The sequence below is a fragment of the Leptodactylus fuscus genome, chromosome 9 (genome assembly GCF_031893055.1).
Source record: "Leptodactylus fuscus isolate aLepFus1 chromosome 9, aLepFus1.hap2, whole genome shotgun sequence".
NCBI lineage: Eukaryota > Metazoa > Chordata > Amphibia > Anura > Leptodactylidae > Leptodactylus > Leptodactylus fuscus.
The window spans coordinates 82251170-82272014 of NC_134273.1; the positions used below are offsets into that span (position 1 = coordinate 82251170).

General features: G+C 46.5%; 2 protein-coding genes across 3 annotated transcripts in view; one reads left to right on the forward strand and one right to left on the reverse strand.

The window, feature by feature from the left end:
- CAMK1 (calcium/calmodulin dependent protein kinase I) overlaps positions 1 to 6656 on the reverse strand; it is a 79931-nt gene extending 73275 nt beyond the window's left edge. For both annotated transcript variants that reach the window (XM_075287534.1, XM_075287533.1), the window contains exon 1: positions 6602 to 6656. The gene's annotated coding sequence lies outside the window, so the exon portion shown is untranslated. The remainder of the gene's footprint in view (positions 1 to 6601) is intronic.
- JAGN1 (jagunal vesicle mediated transporter 1) overlaps positions 1 to 20845 on the forward strand; it is a 105474-nt gene that overhangs the window by 13521 nt on the left and 71108 nt on the right. The window lies entirely within an intron of this gene.

Below are 20845 nucleotides of genomic sequence, written 5' to 3' on the forward strand. Positions count from 1 at the left end.
TACGGGCATGTTATATTCCCCGTGTCACACTTGGCAGACACCAAGAAATATGATGTCATAATAATATTACTATAATCATTTGCATAGACAAAACATTCTTAAAGGAACACCCAAATTGATACGGTTATGATTAGTGCAGGGCTTGAGGGGGCCGAGCATGACGCAAGGTCGTAAAGAACACTCTCTTTGTGTTTGTGATGTAGTCCCATTGCTTTGTACCCTAGAGATCAGCTACGATCCAAGATGATCCCTGGCAGTAAGTGTTTAATTCCACAACAGCGCCATCACAGGGCAAATGATGCATTACAAATTCACTTTAAAATGAATAGGCTGTTCATAAAATGCATGGACATGCCGGGTCCTCCAAAGCAGGAGACACTCTTTGTATTTGTTTTTCACTCTAGGAAATAGATGGAGGTCCTCAAGAAATGGCCCCACTGCCTTAAAGGGGATTTGGCATTACAAAAACTTATCTCCATCCTGTCACATTGCTGGGGGTCCGACCATAGAGACCATGGTTCATCCACAGTAGAACCCAAGTGAAGAAAGTACTGAAAGCCTGGAGAATCAATGGGAGCGTGAACGGCCCGCAAAAGCTCACGCGGCGTCTACGTGCCATGTTACACCGTGTGAACCCTCCCTAACACTCCAGTCTCCACTGAAAACACATGCACACCTGGCCCAAATAAGCACATATCTGTAAAAAAAAAAAAAAAAAGACCCACCGCTCCATGTCAGGAGGACTATAGGACTTGCTGGCGCAGAACGCAATACAAGAACCCCTCCCCAGAAACATCTCCGCAGCGAAATACAGAACTTGTTTTGTTTTTTTCCCTTTCGAAAAATGTTCCACTTTGGACATGGATTTGCTGCGCTTTTATGACGGTTATATAAAAGGTACGTAGGTGTAAAGGAAAATACAATTACAGTAACTATCTCCGACGATGACACACACACAAAAAAATAACATCTATGTTGTGCAGAATTCACTTCCAGCAGAAAATCAGGCACATGAAGGATAAAGAGGAGCCCTAATTAGTGAAAGGTAACAAAGCTAATGAAGTGTCACCTATCATATCGCCATCACACTCTCCGCACCCAATATACGGCACTGATTACTATACTGCCATAAGTATTCACCTTTGGACAACATTTTATATTTACACCAGAGCTGCGCTCACTATTCTGCTGGTGCAGTCACTGTGTACATACATTACATTACTTATCCTGTATTATACTCCAGAGCTGCGCTCACTATTCTGCTGGTGCAGTCACTGTGTACATACATTACATTACTTATCCTGTATTATACTCCAGAGCTGCGCTCACTATTCTGCTGGTGCAGTCACTGTGTACATACATTACATTACTTATCCTGTATTATACTCCAGAGCTGCGCTCACTTTTCTGCTGGTACAGTCACTGTGTACATACATTACATTACTTATCCTGTATTATACTCCAGAGCTGCGCTCACTATTCTGCTGGTGCAGTCACTGTGTACATACATTACATTACTTATCCTGTATTATACTCCAGAGCTGCGCTCACTATTCTGCTGGTACGGTCACTGTGTACATACATTACATTACTTATCCTGTATTATACTCCAGGGCTGCGCTCACTATTCTGCTGGTGCAGTCACTGTGTACATACATTACATTACTTATCCTGTATTATACTCCAGAGCTGCGCTCACTATTCTGCTGGTACAGTCACTGTGTACATACATTACTTATCCTGTATTATACTCCAGAGCTGCGCTCACTATTCTGCTGTTACAGTCACTGTCTACATACATTACATTACTTATCCTGTATTATACTCCAGGGCTGCGCTCACTATTCTGCTGGTGCAGTCACTGTGTACATACATTACATTACTTATCCTGTATTATACTCCAGAGCTGCGCTCACTATTCTGCTGGTACAGTCACTGTGTACATACATTACATTACTTATCCTGTACTGACCCTGAGTTACATCCTGTATTATACTCCAGAGATGAATTCACAATTCTGCATGCTTCAGAGCTGAAATCTCTTAGCATTCTTTGAAGTTTCTCTCTACTGATCTGTAGTTTGGAAAGGGTTACACTGCACAGTCATGTGATGCAGGAAAAACTAAGTGCCCCCCGCATCTATAAGGATGTGTCACCCAGCTTGTTGATGGTTTCACCCTCCAGCTCTTGGCCGAGGTCCCTGTTCCCCATTACTCCACCAGACCCGGACCCACTAGGCATTTGCCCCGTCTATCCGTTTGGCCAGTCTGACCACTTTTCCTGACTATTTTGGCGTGGGACGCGCGCCGGCCTCTATCCATTCCACACAATAGGACCAGATTCGCCTATTTTTAGACACAATGTAAAGTTTGTACATTCAGCTTTTTTCACGGCCAGATGTAAAACCTTATGACTTGCGAGCCGTGTAGCTTAGAAATCACAGCGTCTACATCTTTTTGCAATGCAGGAGGTTTTTTTTCTGAAATTCTGACAGATGACATCACCAGGAACTGAAAAACGTCACTTGTTATAGTGCGGCGCTCCATGGCACCGTGTGTACAGGCGCTTAAGACGGAGTCGCGTTTCTTCTCCATTTTTAACATCTCCACTTGCTGCAAGGAAACAGCACATATAACGCATCCGAAAACCTGCGCAGACCCATAACTTGTCACAACTGAAGGGTTGGTACAGTTGTATCCTCTATGTCCTAAACACATCAGCAACATAAATCTCTCTCGTGTCCTGACAGTTTGGTTGCAGGGGATTGTCATGGCCGGATATAGCAGAAGCAGAGTCTGAACTATGAGCAGGACTAGTTTTACTGGTTTTCAGGACCCATTCACTTCACGTTGAACCTATTGTTCTCAGTTATCAGCCATTTCCAGCTGGCTATGGTGCTCGTCAATGATACAAGACACTTTTATAGGATTTAAAGGGAGCTCCATCTCCATCGAGATTACAGGGGTCCACAGGGCTGCGGTCACTTCTAAGTCTCCCATGCTCAGGGGCACCCCAACTGGTGGATGGCCAGAAGGGAACACAGCCCTGAATTAGTCCGGGGGCCCCTTTGTTTTTAGAATTGGTGGGGGTCCTAGAGATCAGAGACCCACTAATCATAAAGGGATGGCATATTCTAGGGATAAGATAGAACACCCCTTTAAGCTAGAAAGTTGCAAATTACTATAAAAGTTCCGTTCACATGTGGACCGGCGGTGGAATTGGGGGGGGAGATCGAGAAGGACACTTGTTTTTTCAGCATCCAAAATAAGTGTCAATTCTAGGTCCACCTTAAAATCAGATCCAATTTCGTGTCTTTGAATAGCCCCTTAACTGCCCCCAACCTGACCATCCTAAAGCACCCCAAGGAAGGTTCTATTATTCTATGGGTTCTGGCCCTCCAGAATATAATAACGGTCCAGCATAAGACACCCAAATTTGAAGGGTCCTACGGTCTATTTCCTAGGGCTTGTTGGACGATGAGCCCCCCAAATCATCTGGTAGGCCCAAAGGGACCTCAGTCCGACACCGGTTTCCATATCAGCCCCTATTCACATTACGTCTGACATATGCGCAGGAACCACCAACATATATCAAGTGGACCCTACATGAGTATATATGTGGCACATACACCAAATAACACAGGGCAGCGATATCCGCTGTGTTATTCCGCACGCCGCTGTGTGTTGAAGGCCGTCAGGCCCTGCTGGGAGTTGTAGTACCGCAGCAGTTTGGGGACCACTGCTTTAATGGGGCAGATGTATTATACTGGTTTAGAGTTTGTAATCAATCGCAGCAGAATACGGAATAAATTGGCCGCTAAGGGCAACGAACACTAAAGCATTATAATCCATCTGCCCCAATCTTGAGGGCCCTAGAGAGATTTTCTAAGGGGCCCCTGCCCTTAATACACAATGGACATCTGTCATGTAGTAACCAGGGGCCCAGTCTGCTGAGAATTTCCAGGAAAACTCCCATTATCCACAAATAGCCCAGTTACTACTAGAATCAGGAATTCCTCCATTCTTCGCCCATTTAGAACACGTCGTATAAACCCCCCCAACCCCTCCTCCCGAAAACCTAAACTCCACTAAACCAGATGTCCTTACATAATAGACCCCGAACTGCCTGCGGCTCCCTGTAAAACTTCCACAACGCACCTTTGTATTACGCCGCAGACCGTACCCGACTGTATACAGAGTGTTCCTATAGTGGAATGTTAAATAAAGCTTTTTGATATTACAGACACCGCGCCGTAATACACCTGATGCAAAGAAGAAAAGAATACCAGGGGTCAGCAACCAGTAGCAATCCAGTTGTTAGGAGTATGGCTGTCAGGGCATGCTGGGAGTTGTAGTCTCACCACAGGTTGGACGTCCCCTTATCTGGGGCGAAGATTTCATTTAGGGTTCCAAAGACCATTGCCAAGGCGGGATATTTCGTTGGCACCCCATCCAACAGAGATAGGCAACCTTCAGCACTCCAGCTGTTGTGGAACTACAACTCCCAGCATGCCCGCCACATTCATATAGTAGGTGTCCCTATCTCTGTAGTGAGGAGAAGTCTTATTGGGGCAGAAAGGAGTCATGGGGGATTCAGGACCCCCGCCATAGTGATCCATAAAGATGGCGTCCATGGTATGCTGAGACTTGTAGTTCTATCACAGCAGCATACCTGTGCTTGTTTGAGGCATGCCTGATGCTGGATAACGGGAGATGTATTCCAGAATTTAGGATTGACCTTTAGTTCTCTCTTATACACAGGGTGCACGTTTCTAGCCGCCATATTTTTTCGTATTCTGGCGCCCTTTATCTATAGAATGATTGGTAGGAACATTTACATGTACATTTGGAAAGATTTGACAGATATAAAATTATTTGCAATATTAAAAAAATAATAGTAAACTGTAAAAATAATCCATAATATAACGCAGGAAGCTGCGGGGTGAATAAGGGGTTAAATATCTGAATGTTCGTCACCGGGACTGAGCAGTTCTAAGAAGCACACCATATGATGGGATAAAATTTTACATCTGACCCCTACAGACAGTGACAGATGCTATCCAAGAGGTTCCGCAGCAGCAGCAGCTGTGACTAGAGCTCAGCACATGGGTGCCCCAGTGACACGGATGTCTGACGCTGCAGCTCCCATTATCTGGGCCACTAGGATTAATTTGCCTTGCAGTGAGAAATCTGTCAGCTGCCCCCCGGGAGTGGGTCACATATAGACACGGTTCACCAGCCCCGTGTGCCAGTGTGCAAGAGCGGTATCACGGATTACAAGTGCAGCAGGTACAAGGTAGAGTCTGCTAAATCCAGGATTACTGGGGACATCCCATAAGAAGCCTAGAGAGGAGAACCAGGATCTGTGCCCACCACATACACCCTACAGGCCTGCTATAGAGACAGGGATCCCCAGACAGGCTGCTCGTACAGCGGGACCAACAGGTACATGCTACATACATATATACTACCACTACATGCTACATATATATATATATATACTACCACTACATATATATATATATATACTACCTCTACATGCATATATACTACCACTACATATATATATATATATATATATATATATATATATATACTACCTCTACATGCTACATGCATGTATACTACCACTACATGCTACATATATATATATATATATATATATACACACACACCACTACAACTGCATACATATATACTACCACTACATGCTACATACATATAAACTACTACATGTTACATATATATATATATATATATATATACACAACTACATGATACATATATACTACCACTACATACATATGTACTACATCTACATACATATACATACTACCAATTCATGCTACATACATATACAGTATACTTCAACTACATACTACCTACATGAATACTACCACTACATACTACCTACATATATACTATAGCACTACAGTACTTGCTAGATTCATACTATAGCACATGCTACAGATACATATACACACACTCATACAAACCTACCTACAGAATTAGAAATGTTAAAACATACAAACCTGCACACATGACAGTTACATACAACACATGTGCAGCATCTTATGCACTATATAGGTACACACAGGATACTGACACATATGCATATACACCCACAATGCAACTTACATATATACATGATAATCACACGTATGTACCACACTACATGCATGCAGCATCATCATACCTACATGCAACTCATGTGCAGAATCTTATACACTCCACAGGTACATACATGACAATGACATGTACACACCATCATACATATAAATCACATACATGGTACATGGAACACCACCATACCTACTACATAAATGCAGCAGCAATAACACACATACCACATGCTAATCACATGCATGCAACATTAATATATACTACTTAAGTACATACATGATACACTATATACTGTAATATATAGACACATGTGCAGCATCATACATACACATGTTAATCACAAGTATGCAGTATTATACACATGCATAGCACATGAATCACTATACATACGTGCACTAACATAGACAAATATGTATCATCAGCAGCAGCACACAGAGGACATGCACAGACATACATTACATACATGATGCCGGTGTTACCTGGCAGAGCTGTCACCGCCGGTGTCCTCCCCGCTGCCCGGTGTCTCAGTGTCTACAGCCGCCTGCCCAGCCCTCCCTGCCCAGCACTGATGTCAGCACAGCCCGGGAGAGGCGGGGCAACAGCGTGTACCAGCCAATGGTGAGGCGGGGAGGCGGAGCTACCAGCATCAGGGCGGGTCAGGGTGAAGTATAAATACCGTGCTGAGGGAGGCGTTCATTCACAATCATGAGCGCGAGAGAGGGAGGTGTGAGGAGGGGCTGGGGTCATGTCACTAGTGTGAGGAGGGGCTTGGGTCATGTCACTAGTGTGAGGAGGGGGCTGGGGTCATGTCACTAGTGTGAGGGGATGTGAGGAGGGGGCTGGGGTCATGTCACTAGTGTGAGGGGATGTAAGGAGGGGCTGGGCTCATGTCACTAGTGTGAGGAGGGGGCTGGGGTCATGTCACTAGTGTGAGGGGATGTGAGGAGGGGGCTGGGGTCATGTCACTAGTGTGAGGGGATGTGAGGAGGGGGCTGGGGTCATGTCACTAGTGTGAGGGGATGTGAGGAGGGGGCTGGGGTCATGTCACTAGTGTGAGGGGATGTGAGGAGGGGGCTGGGGTCATGTCACTAGTGTGAGGAAGGGGACTAGGATCATGTCACTAGTGTGAGGGGATGTAAGGAGGGGCTGGGCTCATGTCACTAGTGTGAGGAGGGGGGCTGGGGTCATGTCACTAGTGTGAGGAAGGGGACTAGGATCATGTCACTAGTGTGAGGGGATGTAAGGAGGGGCTGGGCTCATGTCACTAGTGTGAGGAGGGGGGCTGGGGTCATGTCACTAGTGTGAGGAAGGGGACTAGGATCATGTCACTAGTGTGAGGGGATGTAAGGAGGGGCTGGGCTCATGTCACTAGTGTGAGGAGGGGGGCTGGGGTCATGTCACTAGTGTGAGGAAGGGGCTGGGGGTCATGTCACTAGTGTGAGGAAGGGGGCTGGGGTCATGTCACTAGTGTGAGGAAGGGGCTGGGGGTCATGTCACTAGTGTGAGGAGGGGGCTGGGGGTCATGTCACTAGTGTGAGGAAGGGGGCTGGGGTCATGTCACTAGTGTGAGGAAGGGGCTGGGGGTCATGTCACTAGTGTGAGGAGGGGGCTGGGGTCATGTCACTAGTGTGAGGAAGGGGGCTGGGGTCATGTCACTAGTGTGAGGAAGGGGCTGGGGGTCATGTCACTAGTGTGAGGAGGGGGCTGGGGTCATGTCACTAGTGTGAGGAGGGGATTGGGGTCATGTCACTAGTGTGAGGAGGGGCTTGGGTCATGTCACTAGTGTGAGGGGATGTGAGGAGGGGGCTGGGGTCATGTCACTAGTGTGAGGGGATGTGAGGAGGGGGCTGGGGTCATGTCACTAGTGTGAGGGGATGTGAGGAGGGGGCTGGGGTCATGTCACTAGTGTGAGGAAGGGGACTAGGATCATGTCACTAGTGTGAGGGGATGTAAGGAGGGGCTGGGCTCATGTCACTAGTGTGAGGAGGGGGGCTGGGGTCATGTCACTAGTGTGAGGAAGGGGACTAGGATCATGTCACTAGTGTGAGGGGATGTAAGGAGGGGCTGGGCTCATGTCACTAGTGTGAGGAGGGGGGCTGGGGTCATGTCACTAGTGTGAGGAAGGGGCTGGGGGTCATGTCACTAGTGTGAGGAAGGGGCTGGGGGTCATGTCACTAGTGTGAGGAGGGGGCTGGGGTCATGTCACTAGTGTGAGGAGGGGATTGGGGTCATGTCACTAGTGTGAGGAGGGGCTTGGGTCATGTCACTAGTGTGAGGGGATGTGAGGAGGGGGCTGGGGTCATGTCACTAGTGTGAGGGGATGTGAGGAGGGGGCTGGGGTCATGTCACTAGTGTGAGGGGATGTGAGGAGGGGGCTGGGGTCATGTCACTAGTGTGAGGAAGGGGACTAGGATCATGTCACTAGTGTGAGGAGGGGGGCTGGGCTCATGTCACTAGTGTGAGGAGGGGGGCTGGGCTCATGTCACTAGTGTGAGGAGGGGGGCTGGGCTCATGTCACTAGTGTGAGGGAGGGACTGGGGTCATGTCACTAGTGTGAGGAGGGGGCTGGGGTCATAGGCAAAAATATTTACAGTATCTGCCTCTTCATAGACATCGCTCACACTACCCCATTTCTATCGTCCTGTTAAAATTTCGATCCATCATTTTGGATTTTTTTAGAAACATTTTAAATTTAGAATACAATAATGTGATAGAAGTTTTCTATAGAAAATATCAGGCTGTTTCCTCAGGGTTCAAATATTTTATTACACATTAAATAGCAGATAATTATTAAAAACAATAATGTACAGCAGGGCAGATGGATTAAAGCCAAAGACATACACAAATAGACACATAGAATAAAGAACGTGGGTTCTTATGCTAGACCATGTAAGATAAATAAAGGTAAGTATAGTAGCAAAAAATAACCCTAGTATGACTATAGCAAAACTACATTAGTGCCAACCATAAAATACTGTTGGCAAGAAGCACCCCTCCAAAAATATGTCCCTATAAATGTAGACTAGTATTTTGTAATTATAGCATAAATATCTGAGGACATGTAGGAGGAGACAGCTACAGTATATAAAGTGTGAGGTAAACTACATAGATATTGCTCCCATCAATAGGGAATATAGATTACATATGTGATCACACTACAATGCAGCCAAAGCTATATACATACAAAATACAAATAGCTCCTATAAGGCAATCAGCCAAATACCTGAAGTCATGTCTCCAAATAAAGGTCAGCTAGCAGCCACGATAGAATACTAACAGGTAGGTAGACGGACCACCCCGGCTAGCAGCCACGATAGAATACTAACAGGTAGGTAGACGGGTGGTCCGTCTACCTACCTGTTAGTATTCTATCGTGGCTGCTAGCTGACCTTTATTTGGAGACATGACTTCAGGTATTTGGCTGATTGCCTTATAGGAGCTATTTGTATTTTGTATGTATATAGCTTTGGCTGCATTGTAGTGTGATCACATATGTAATCTATATTCCCTATTGATGGGAGCAATATCTATGTAGTTTACCTCACACTTTATATACTGTAGCTGTCTCCTCCTACATGTCCTCAGATATTTATGCTATAATTACAAAATACTAGTCTACATTTATAGGGACATATTTTTGGAGGGGTGCTTCTTGCCAACAGTATTTTATGGTTGGCACTAATGTAGTTTTGCTATATTCATACTAGGGTTATTTTTTGCTACTATACTTACCTTTATTTATCTTACATGGTCTAGCATAAGAACCCACGTTCTTTATTCTATGTGTCTATTTGTGTATGCCTTTGGCTTTAATCCATCTGCCCTGCTGTACATTATTGTTTTTAATAATTATCTGCTATTTAATGTGTAATAAAATATTTGATATATTTTTTTATATATATTGGTTGATTATTGTCTTCTTGCATTAGCTTGTGCTTTTTCCATGTGGTACTGTGAAGTCTTTTCGGGCTATTTTTTTGCAAGAATGTTATGTGAGGTCCCTGTGTATATAATGTTTCCTCAGGGTTCACATGGAGGACGTGCGGGTACAAGATCGTGCCGCACTGCTATGGGAACCACATGGTGCACATGGCAGGGCTGGTATCGCTGTTGTATAACCAGGGGTATTATTGATTACCCCACGAAACTTACACAGCGGCCAAACCGCACCCCCCCCCCGGCCCTGACTTCCTGCGTTTCTGGGCATTGCTTGTATCATGTATAATTTATGAATCATTGACTGCTCGGGGTTTGGCGATAGTATTGCAATCACGTCCGGGAGCCGTGCAGAGTGGGGGGTTGTTATCCCCTGGGTCTGCCATTATTGACCAGTCTATTGATCCCTTTAAGATATGCTTACATGCACTCCAGCCCCATATACATTATTTTCCAACTGTCCCGAAATTTCCCCGGATTTAATGATTTTTCCGTGAATTTTTTATACCAGGTATCTATGGATAATGTGCGATATGATGAGCTCGAATACCTGCCATGGCAGTAGCCACCGAGCCGTGTGCAGATACTATGCTGCATATACAGGTTCTCCCCCCTTGTCTGCTCGTGTGTCAGTCTCCACTGCAGCTCGGGCATTCTAGTCATGGCCAAGTCAAAGTCGGTACAGACTTATTATAATGGCATAAAAATTGCAAACCATGGATTTGGCGCAACTGCAACATTTTCCTGTGCGCCATGTGGTTCCTGCTCGGTTTCCGTGCAAAACATGCGGAGAGAAAAGTCGGGGGTGTTTCCAAGTGGACTCCCCAAACGCCGATGTGAACAGGGCCTTAGACAATTTCCTATACCACCCTGATAGTTTGTTACAATGTGTCAGTGAAGGTAAAATAAACTGGGTAATCTTGTGAACTACAACTCCCAACTTGAAGGCAGACAGGGGGCGCCATACTAAAGATCAAATTGGGTCCCAATCGTTGTGCTAGATTTTGCCACCCAAGGACACAATTTGCTACCCCCCAATGTAGTGGGTGGTTATTGCCCCTCAGTATTAAAGGGGATGTGACGAACCAGGACTGAGCCCCCTCTTGCCAAGGGCCACATGGGCTATGTCTTTTGTGGGAACTAATAAACACAGAAGATTCAGGAACTTACTGAAATAGAAAGTATGAGAACGGTGATGGGTGGAGGGACACTTCCTGCAGGCAACACACTTCCTGTCCACTACTCCCTGCTAAAGCACCCGCCGCCTGCGTCTCATCACATGTCACACTGTGTAATTGGAAGTATTGATACCCTGGGAGGCGCTGCAGGGAAAGACAGTCACAGTGACCATGTCATAGGCAGGATAGCGTAATGAAACCCTATACAGCTCCTATATACCGCGCCTATATACCGTTCCTATATACAGCCCCTATATCTCAGCTGTCAGAAATAGAAGGGTTAGCAAGAAGACATGACTGCAGGATCTGACTACAGCACATTCTGGTCTGGCCTCGTGCACATAGCTCAGTATAGGAGCTGTATACACAAAACGGCAGATACTTTTTTTTCCCATAAATGATAATTATTTGGGAATTTGCTTTATTTTCGATGCTCCATAGCCATAATAAAGTAACCCGCTCTTGTGTCCCGCCCCCGCGGAGCTTGTGGCTATTTGCAGTGTAATTTGCTTTTCTGAGACTGTAAATAAATCATCAAATGAATACGGGGACATAAAATGGATTGGGATAGTAAGAGGTGTTAAAACAACAAACATGTCCTGGTTAGTGGTTAGTGGTGTAGTCTGTGCCCTGGATTTACATCACATTCACCATTGTAGACAGCAATAGCAACAGCGACACCTACAGGTCATTATACTGTATAACTAGACATGAAGTGTGGTCTGTACCAAAGCAAAAAGCTTTGCATTAGGCTAAGGCTGCGCGGGGATTGTGTTACCCTGTGATTCCTTCACTAGTGTAAGTGAATGGAGTCACATTGTGACCCTGAGAGTGCTGGGACCGCAACTTCTAGAAGATGGCAACACCATGTATTACTAAGGGCACCCTCTGGTTGGATACACTAAGGGGGCATATTTACTATGTCAGATCACTAAGGAAGCATGAGAATCAATACAGCGCCTTACTATGAGGGGAGCACTAATGGACTGTGGTGGTCATCAAAGGGGCATCATTACACTGAAGGGGGTACTAAGGAGACATTCTTACTATGTGAGGGCACTAAGGAGACATTCTTACTATGTGAGGGCACTAAGGAGACATTCTTACTATGTGGGGGCACTAAGGAGATATTCTTACTATGTGGGGGCACTAAGGAGACATTCTTACTATATGGGGGTACTAAGGAGACATTCTTACTATGTGGGGGCACTAAGGAGACATTCTTACTATGTGGGGGCACTAAGGAGACATTCTTACTATGTGGGGACACTAAGGAGACATTCTTACTATGTGAGGGTACTAAGGAGACATTCTTACTATGTGGGGGCACTAAGGAGACATTCTTACTATGTGGGGACACTAAGGAGACATTCTTATTATGTGAGGGTACTATGGAGACATTCTTACTATGTGAGGGCACTAAGGAGACATTCTTACTATGTGAGGGCACTAAGGAGACATTCTTACTATGTGGGGGCACTAAGGAGACATTCTTACTATGTGAGGGTACTAAGGAGACATTCTTACTATGTGGGGCTACTTTGGAGACATTCTTACTATGTGAGGGCACTAAGGAGACATTCTTACTATGTGAGGCTACTTTGGAGACATTCTTACTATGTGAGGGCACTAAGGAGACATTCTTACTATGTGGGGCTACTTTGGAGACATTCTTACTATGTGAGGGCACTAAGGAGACATTCTTACTATGTGGGGCTACTTTGGAGACATTCTTACTATGTGGGGCTACTTTGGAGACATTCTTACTATGTGAGGGCACTAAGGAGACATTCTTACTATGTGGGGCTACTTTGGAGACATTCTTACTATGTGGGGGCACTAAGGAGACATTCTTACTATGTGAGGGCACTAAGGAGACATTCTTACTATGTGAGGGCACTAAGGAGACATTCTTACTATGTGAGGGCACTAAGGAGACATTCTTATTATGTGAGGGTACTATGGAGACATTCTTACTATGTGAGGGCACTAAGGAGACATTCTTACTATGTGAGGGCACTAAGGAGACATTCTTACTATGTGGGGGCACTAAGGAGACATTCTTACTATGTGAGGGCACTAAGGAGACATTCTTACTATGTGGGGCTACTATGGTGACATTCTTACTATGTGAGGGCACTAAGGAGACATTCTTACTATATGGGGCTACTATGGAGACATTCTTACTATGTGAGGGCACTAAGGAGACATTCTTACTATGTGGGGGCACTATGGAGACATTCTTACTATGTGAGGGTACTAAGGAGACATTCTTACTATGTGGGGGCACTAAGGAGACATTCTTACTATGTGAGGGCACTAAGGAGACATTCTTACTATGTGGGGGGACTAAGGAGACATTCTTACTATGTGGGGCTACTTTGGAGACATTCTTACTATGTGAGGGCACTAAGGAGACATTCTTACTATGTGGGGCTACTATGGAGACATTCTTACTATGTGAGGGCACTAAGGAGACATTCTTACTATGTGGGGACACTAAGGAGACATTCTTACTATGTGGGGACACTAAGGAGACATTCTTACTATGTGAGGGCACTAAGGAGACATTCTTACCATGTGAGGGCACTAAGGAGACATTCTTACTATGTGGGGACACTAAGGAGACATTCTTACTATGTGAGGGCACTAAGGAGACATTCTTACTATGTGGGGCTACTATGGAGACATTCTTACTATGTGAGGGTACTAAGGAGACATTCTTACTATGTGGGGGCACTAAGGAGACATTCTTACTATGTGAGGGTACTAAGGAGACATTCTTACTATGTGGGGGCACTAAGGAGACATTCTTATTATGTGGGGACACTAAGGAGACATTCTTACTATGTGGGGGCACTAAGGAGACATTCTTACTATGTGGGGCTACTATGGAGACATTCTTACTATGTGAGGGCACTAAGGAGACATTCTTACTATGTGGGGGCACTAAGGAGACATTCTTACTATGTGGGGGCACTAAGGAGACATTCTTACTATGTGGGGGCACTAAGGAGACATTCTTACTATGTGGGGGCACTAAGGAGACATTCTTACTATGTGAGGGCACTAAGGAGACATTCTTACTATGTGAGGGCACTAAGGAGACATTCTTACTATGTGGGGGCACTAAGGAGACATTCTTACTATGTGGGGACACTAAGGAGACATTCTTACTATGTGAGGGCACTAAGGAGACATTCTTACTATGTGGGGGCACTAAGGAGACATTCTTACTATGTGAGGGTACTAAGGAGACATTCTTACTATGTGAGGGCACTAAGGAGACATTCTTACTATGTGAGGGCACTAAGGAGACATTCTTACTATGTGAGGGCACTAAGGAGACATTCTTACTATGTGGGGGCACTAAGGAGACATTCTTACTATGTGAGGGTACTAAGGAGACATTCTTACTATGTGGGGGCACTAAGGAGACATTCTTACTATGTGAGGGTACTAAGGAGACATTCTTACTATGTGGGGGCACTAAGGAGACATTCTTACTATGTGGGGACACTAAGGAGACATTCTTACTATGTGAGGGCACTAAGGAGACATTCTTACTATGTGGGGGCACTAAGGAGACATTCTTACTATGTGAGGGCACTAAGGAGACATTCTTACTATGTGGGGGCACTAAGGAGACATTCTTACTATGTGGGGGCACTAAGGAGACATTCTTACTATGTGGGGGCACTAAGGAGACATTCTTACTATGTGGGGACACTAAGGAGACATTCTTACTATGTGAGGGTACTAAGGAGACATTCTTACTATGTGGGGGCACTAAGGAGACATTCTTACTATGTGGGGACACTAAGGAGACATTCTTACTATGTGGGGGCACTAAGGAGACATTCTTACTATGTGGGGACACTAAGGAGACATTCTTACTATGTGAGGGCACTAAGGAGACATTCTTACTATGTGGGGGCACTAAGGAGATATTCTTACTATGTGGGGGCACTAAGGAGACATTCTTACTATGTGGGGGCACTAAGGAGACATTCTTACTATGTGGGGGCACTAAGGAGACATTCTTACTATGTGGGGGCACTAAGGAGACATTCTTACTATGTGAGGGCACTAAGGAGACATTCTTACTATGTGGGGGCACTAAGGAGACATTCTTACTATGTGAGGGTACTAAGGAGACATTCTTACTATGTGGGGGCACTAAGGAGATATTCTTACTATGTGGGGGCACTAAGGAGACATTCTTACTATGTGGGACTACTATGGGGGGCATTACCTCTGTGTTGGGACGTTATAAATGTTAGAATGCTGTAGGTTTGCTACAATTGTATTCCGTTTAGACCCCGGTAGGACACATAAGACTTTTGCCCTCGGTGCACTTGGGTAAATTCATCACTGTATACAACAGCAGCCATATAGATGTGCAATGATTTTTTGGGCACAGGACCCGATGCAGATTCTACAGCAGTGCCCGGGGGGTTCTCATGGTTCACACAGTCTCTGTATTCCTTGTACAGATTGCTATGTATTACTCTACAGGTGCCATTGCTACAGGGGCCTGGCACTCCGCCATACTTATGCCCTTTCCTAATGACTCAATCATTTTGATGTGGCTGCGCACTATGGCCGCCGCCTTACAGACCCCACAGGGGAGAGTTATAATTAGACACCAGAACGTGGTGATTACAGGCAGCTCGCTCCTATCCGGCCGGACACAATACCAGCCTGTCATGCCAAGCCAGGCCTGGATGCCGCTCAGTGCCAGGCTATGTGGCAGCACGGGTAAAAAGCAGCATGTTTGCTTTATATTCCACCCCCTTCCCCTCTGGTTCCAGTATGACCCTCCCCTCCCGACCCTTGGCCGGATTTAATAATACATTTATACATCAGCGCCAGCCCCGAGCCTGCAGCACAAGCATTATAAAAAAAGACAACAGAAGGCGACTGTCCCCAAAACAGGAATTATTTATCAGCGAGCTGGCAGCGGCGGGCGTTCTGTCGCTCATTACCCAGCAAACAATATGGTTATAAATGTACCGGGGAGAGTCTGAAAAATTAATTTTCTCTTGTTCTGTCATGTTACGTATTTACGGCTGCCCTGAAGCTTAGCGGGGTGTACAGACGGGGGAACGAGAGGTGGCAGAAGGGAAGGAAAGCAATGGGGGTGCTCTAAAATGGCCTACATGAGGTCCTATATACTGTACGAGGTGTATAGCATAGAGAAAGACAGGGAAGCTGCTATGGGGTCCAAGATCAAGTTGTATCATACCCCTTACCCATAGGAGGCGCCAAACTGAGCTGTTCCCAAATAGCATTGCCAGCCACTGTACCCTCATACCAATATTAGTAGCCACATAACCTATATAGCAGTGCCAGCCACCATGCCCCCTGACCAGTACTAGTCACAATACCTATACAGCTACCCACTATGTCCCCTGACCAGCACTAGTCAAATACCTATACAGCTAGCCACCATGCTTCCTGACCAGTACTAGTCACAATACCTATACATCTACCCAATATGTCTCCCTACCTGTACTAGTCCCCAAATAACATTGCCAGCCACTGTGCCCCCATACCAATACTAGTAGCACATAACCTATATAGCAATGCCAGCCACTATGTCCCCAGACCAGTACTAGTCACAGTACCTATACAGCTAGCCACCATGCCCCCTGACCAGTACTAGTCACAGTACCTATACAGCTACCCACTATGTCCCCTAACCAGTATTAGTCCCTAAGGTTACCAAATAGCATTGCCAGCCTCAATACCCTCCTATCAATGCCACAATCCCTCCACATCAGTGCCAGCCATAATTGTTTCATATAAATACGAAACTACAGCCGGCGTCACCGACTAGTACTAGTCACAGTACCTATATAGCATTGCCAGTCACCGGCCCCCCGACCAGTACTAGTCCCTACAGTTCCCAAATAGCATTGCCAGCCTCTGTGCGTTCATACCAATACAAGTAGCCATATAACCTAAGCAGTGGTAACCACCATGCCTCCCGACCAGTACTAGTCACAGTATCTATACAACTAGTCACTATGCCCCCCGACCTGTACTAGTCCCTACAGTTCCCAAATAGCATTGCCAGCCACTATGTCCACCAGTCCTAGTAGCCATATAACCTATATGTCAGTGCAGGCCCGGTGCCCCCATACCCGTATTAATAGCCACATAACCTATATGTCAGTGCAGGCCCGGTGCCCCCCTACCAGTCCTAGTAGCCATATAACCTATATGTCAGTGCAGGCCCGGTGCCCCCCTACCAGTCCTAGTAGCCATATAACCTATATGTCAGTGCAGGCCCGGTGCCCCCATACCCGTATTAATAGCCACATAACCTATATGTCAGTGCAGGCCCGGTGCCCCCCTACCAGTCCTAGTAGCCATATAACCTATATGTCAGTGCAGGCCCGGTGCCCCCCTACCAGTCCTAGTAGCCACATAACCTATATATCAGTGCAGACCCGGTGCCCCCCTACCAGTCACTGTGATTTCTGGCTTAGACCGCCATCTTCCATATCCTGCCATGACTTATAGGTCTGTTTTGCTCGGCACTCCAGCCAGGTCACCATCACGAGGGGTCTGCGGCCTCTTCCTCGCCCCCATTACAGGGGCACATCCATCTGAATACAAAGCAGTTTTGTTCTGCCTGTACGTGTAAGAAGCTGAATAATACGATTTATTGGGCCCGGCCGCCTTCTATATCATCAGCTATTTATTATTCCATTAAAATCTCCATTTCTTCTGTCTTGTTGTCGGCATAAAGGATATTTATGGAAAGCGGCATCGTGGCACGGCGGGGAGCGTCTTTATGTGACATATGGGCATGCTAAAAACATAATGACTTTGTAATGTGAAGAGCCGCCGCGCCATCTGCAGAACCGTCCCCAAGTCACACCTGGCACCAGCTGCCCGTCTTTAGGATGGTTCACCATACAGATGCCCGGGGCTGGCTGTGGCCATCACTACCTATGGCTGGTATACATATATATACCTCCAGTACCTGCATTGTACATGGACACGGCTGGAGATCATATGGATGAGGCGGATCATTCTATGATATCGGAGGGGCAAGGGCATTTTCCCCGTCTACTCTACCCTGACCTTGCCAGACCCTCTGGTTACCCATGCCAATGCCTACGTCACCCCACACCCTGCCACCGCCCACACACATGTACCAATAGCTGGACACAAGACGACTCAGTCCTAAAACGTGGCAGACTGATCACAGCGACCGACGCCAGCCGATACATCTGGTGCATGTATACACCGTCTAGTAGAAGTATATACCACCAGGGGCGTAACTACCATAGAGGCAGCGGAGGTGGCTGCCACAGGGCCCAGACCATTAGGGGGCCCGGTGACAGCCGCTACCACTGCGTTTTTTTTTTTGTTTTTGTTTTTTAAATAGGCCGTTAGGGCCCCTATTCACTTGCCGATCCTGGCTGGGCCGGGATCGGCAAGTGACACCACGGGCCCCACAAATACTATCATTATACTCAGGGGTCTTTGCAGACCCCTGAGTATAATGATCAGTGGATCGGGAGAGGTAAGGGAACATAACAAACAGTGTTACTTACCTCTCCACGATCCTGACAGGCCTCCTTTCTGATGTCTGCCTGCGTCCCGGGTCATGTGACGTCTGACATCATTTCATAAGGATACCAGCGGAGAAGACCGCGTTGGAGCCGGAGACAGGTAAGAAACAGTAATTTTTTATGTTTTTATTCCCCCGGGTCTCCGATTATTATACTCTGGGGTCTGAAAAGACCCCAGAGTATAATAATTGTTTATGGCTGTCCACTATGGGGTATAATACTGTGTGCAGGGGCCACTATGGGCTATAATACTGTGTGCAGGGGCCACTATGAGGGATAATACTGTGTGCAGGGGACACTATGGGGGATAATACTGTGTGCAGGGGACACTATGGGGGATAATACTGTGTGCAGGGGACACTATGGGGGATAATACTGTGTGCAGGGACACTATGGGGGATAATGGGGATAATACTGTGTGCAGGGCCACTATGAGGAATAATACTGTGTGCAGGGGCCACTATGGGGGATAAATACTGTGTGCAGGGGCCAGTAAGGGACATAATACTGTGTGCAGGGGCCAGTAAGGGACATAATACTGAGTGCAGGGGCCAGTAAGGGACATAATACTGTGTGCAGGGGCCACTATGGGACATAATACTGTATGGAGGGGCCACTATGGGGGATAATACTGTGTGCAGGGGCCAGTAAGGTACATAATACTGTGTGCAGGGGACACTATGGGGCATAATACTGTGTGCAGGGGCCACTATGGGGGATAATACTGTGTGCAGGGGCCAGTAAAGGACATAATACTGTGTGCAGGGGCCAGTAAGGGACATACTACTGTGTGCAGGGGCCAGTAAGGGACATAATACTGTGTGCAGGGGCCAGTAAGGGACATAATACTGTGTGCAAGGGCCACTATGGGACATAATACTGTATGGAGGGGCCACTATGGGGGATAATACTGTGTGCAGGGGCCAGTAAGGTACATAATACTGTGTGCAGGGGACACTATGGGGCATAATACTGTGTGCAGGGGCCACTATGGGGGATAATACTGTGTGCAGGGGCCAGTAAAGGACATAATACTGTGTGCAGGGGCCAGTAAGGGACATACTACTGTGTGCAGGGGCCAGTAAGGGACATAATACTGTGTGCAGGGGCCAGTAAGGGACATAATACTGTGTGCAAGGGTCACTATGGGACATAATACTGTGTGCAGGGGACACTATGGGGCATAATACTGTGTGCAGGGGCCAGTAAGGGACATAATACTGTGTGCAGGGGCCACTATGGGGGATAATACTGTGTGCAGGGGCCAGTAAAGGACATAATACTGTGTGCAGGGGCCAGTAAGGGACATACTACTGTGTGCAGGGGCCAGTAAGGGACATAATACTGTGTGCAGGGGCCAGTAAGGGACATAATACTGTGTGCAAGGGTCACTATGGGACATAATACTGTGTGCAGGGGCCACTATGGGGGATAATACTGTGTGCAGGGGCCAGTAAGGGACATAATACTGTGTGCAGGGATTACTAAGGGACATAATAGACTAAAGAACGTCAGTATCGGTTGGGGGGGGCATGTCAAAAGTTCGCCACGGGGCCCCGCCATTCCTAGTTACGCCACTGTATACCACGTACTATAAGACATAATGTAACTTGCTCTATTGTCAGGATCTGGGTGCACATTGTCACATTGAAAGTCACGCCCCCTTACATCTAGGCCACACCCCCTTGTCTAAACAAATAGTATGAAACTAAACTCCCCTAAATTGCCCCGTCTATAGGCCTCAGTGTAGCGACAGCCAGTAGTATATGAGTACACCCCCCCCCCTGTATAGCTGTATATAGATGTCACCACAGTCAGAGCCTATTTTTCGGTTTGCCCTTTTTGACCCCGAGCTCTTTCTCATCTCTTTATGTTGTATCTGATGCCGCAAATCCTCACGTTACATGGCACTCGCCTGATGTAATGGCCCCCGTGTGACTCCTAATCTCCTCCATTCTGTATGGCACATAGGAAGGATTACTGGAGTCCGCAGTCTCTGCCTTGTTATAGAGGAGAC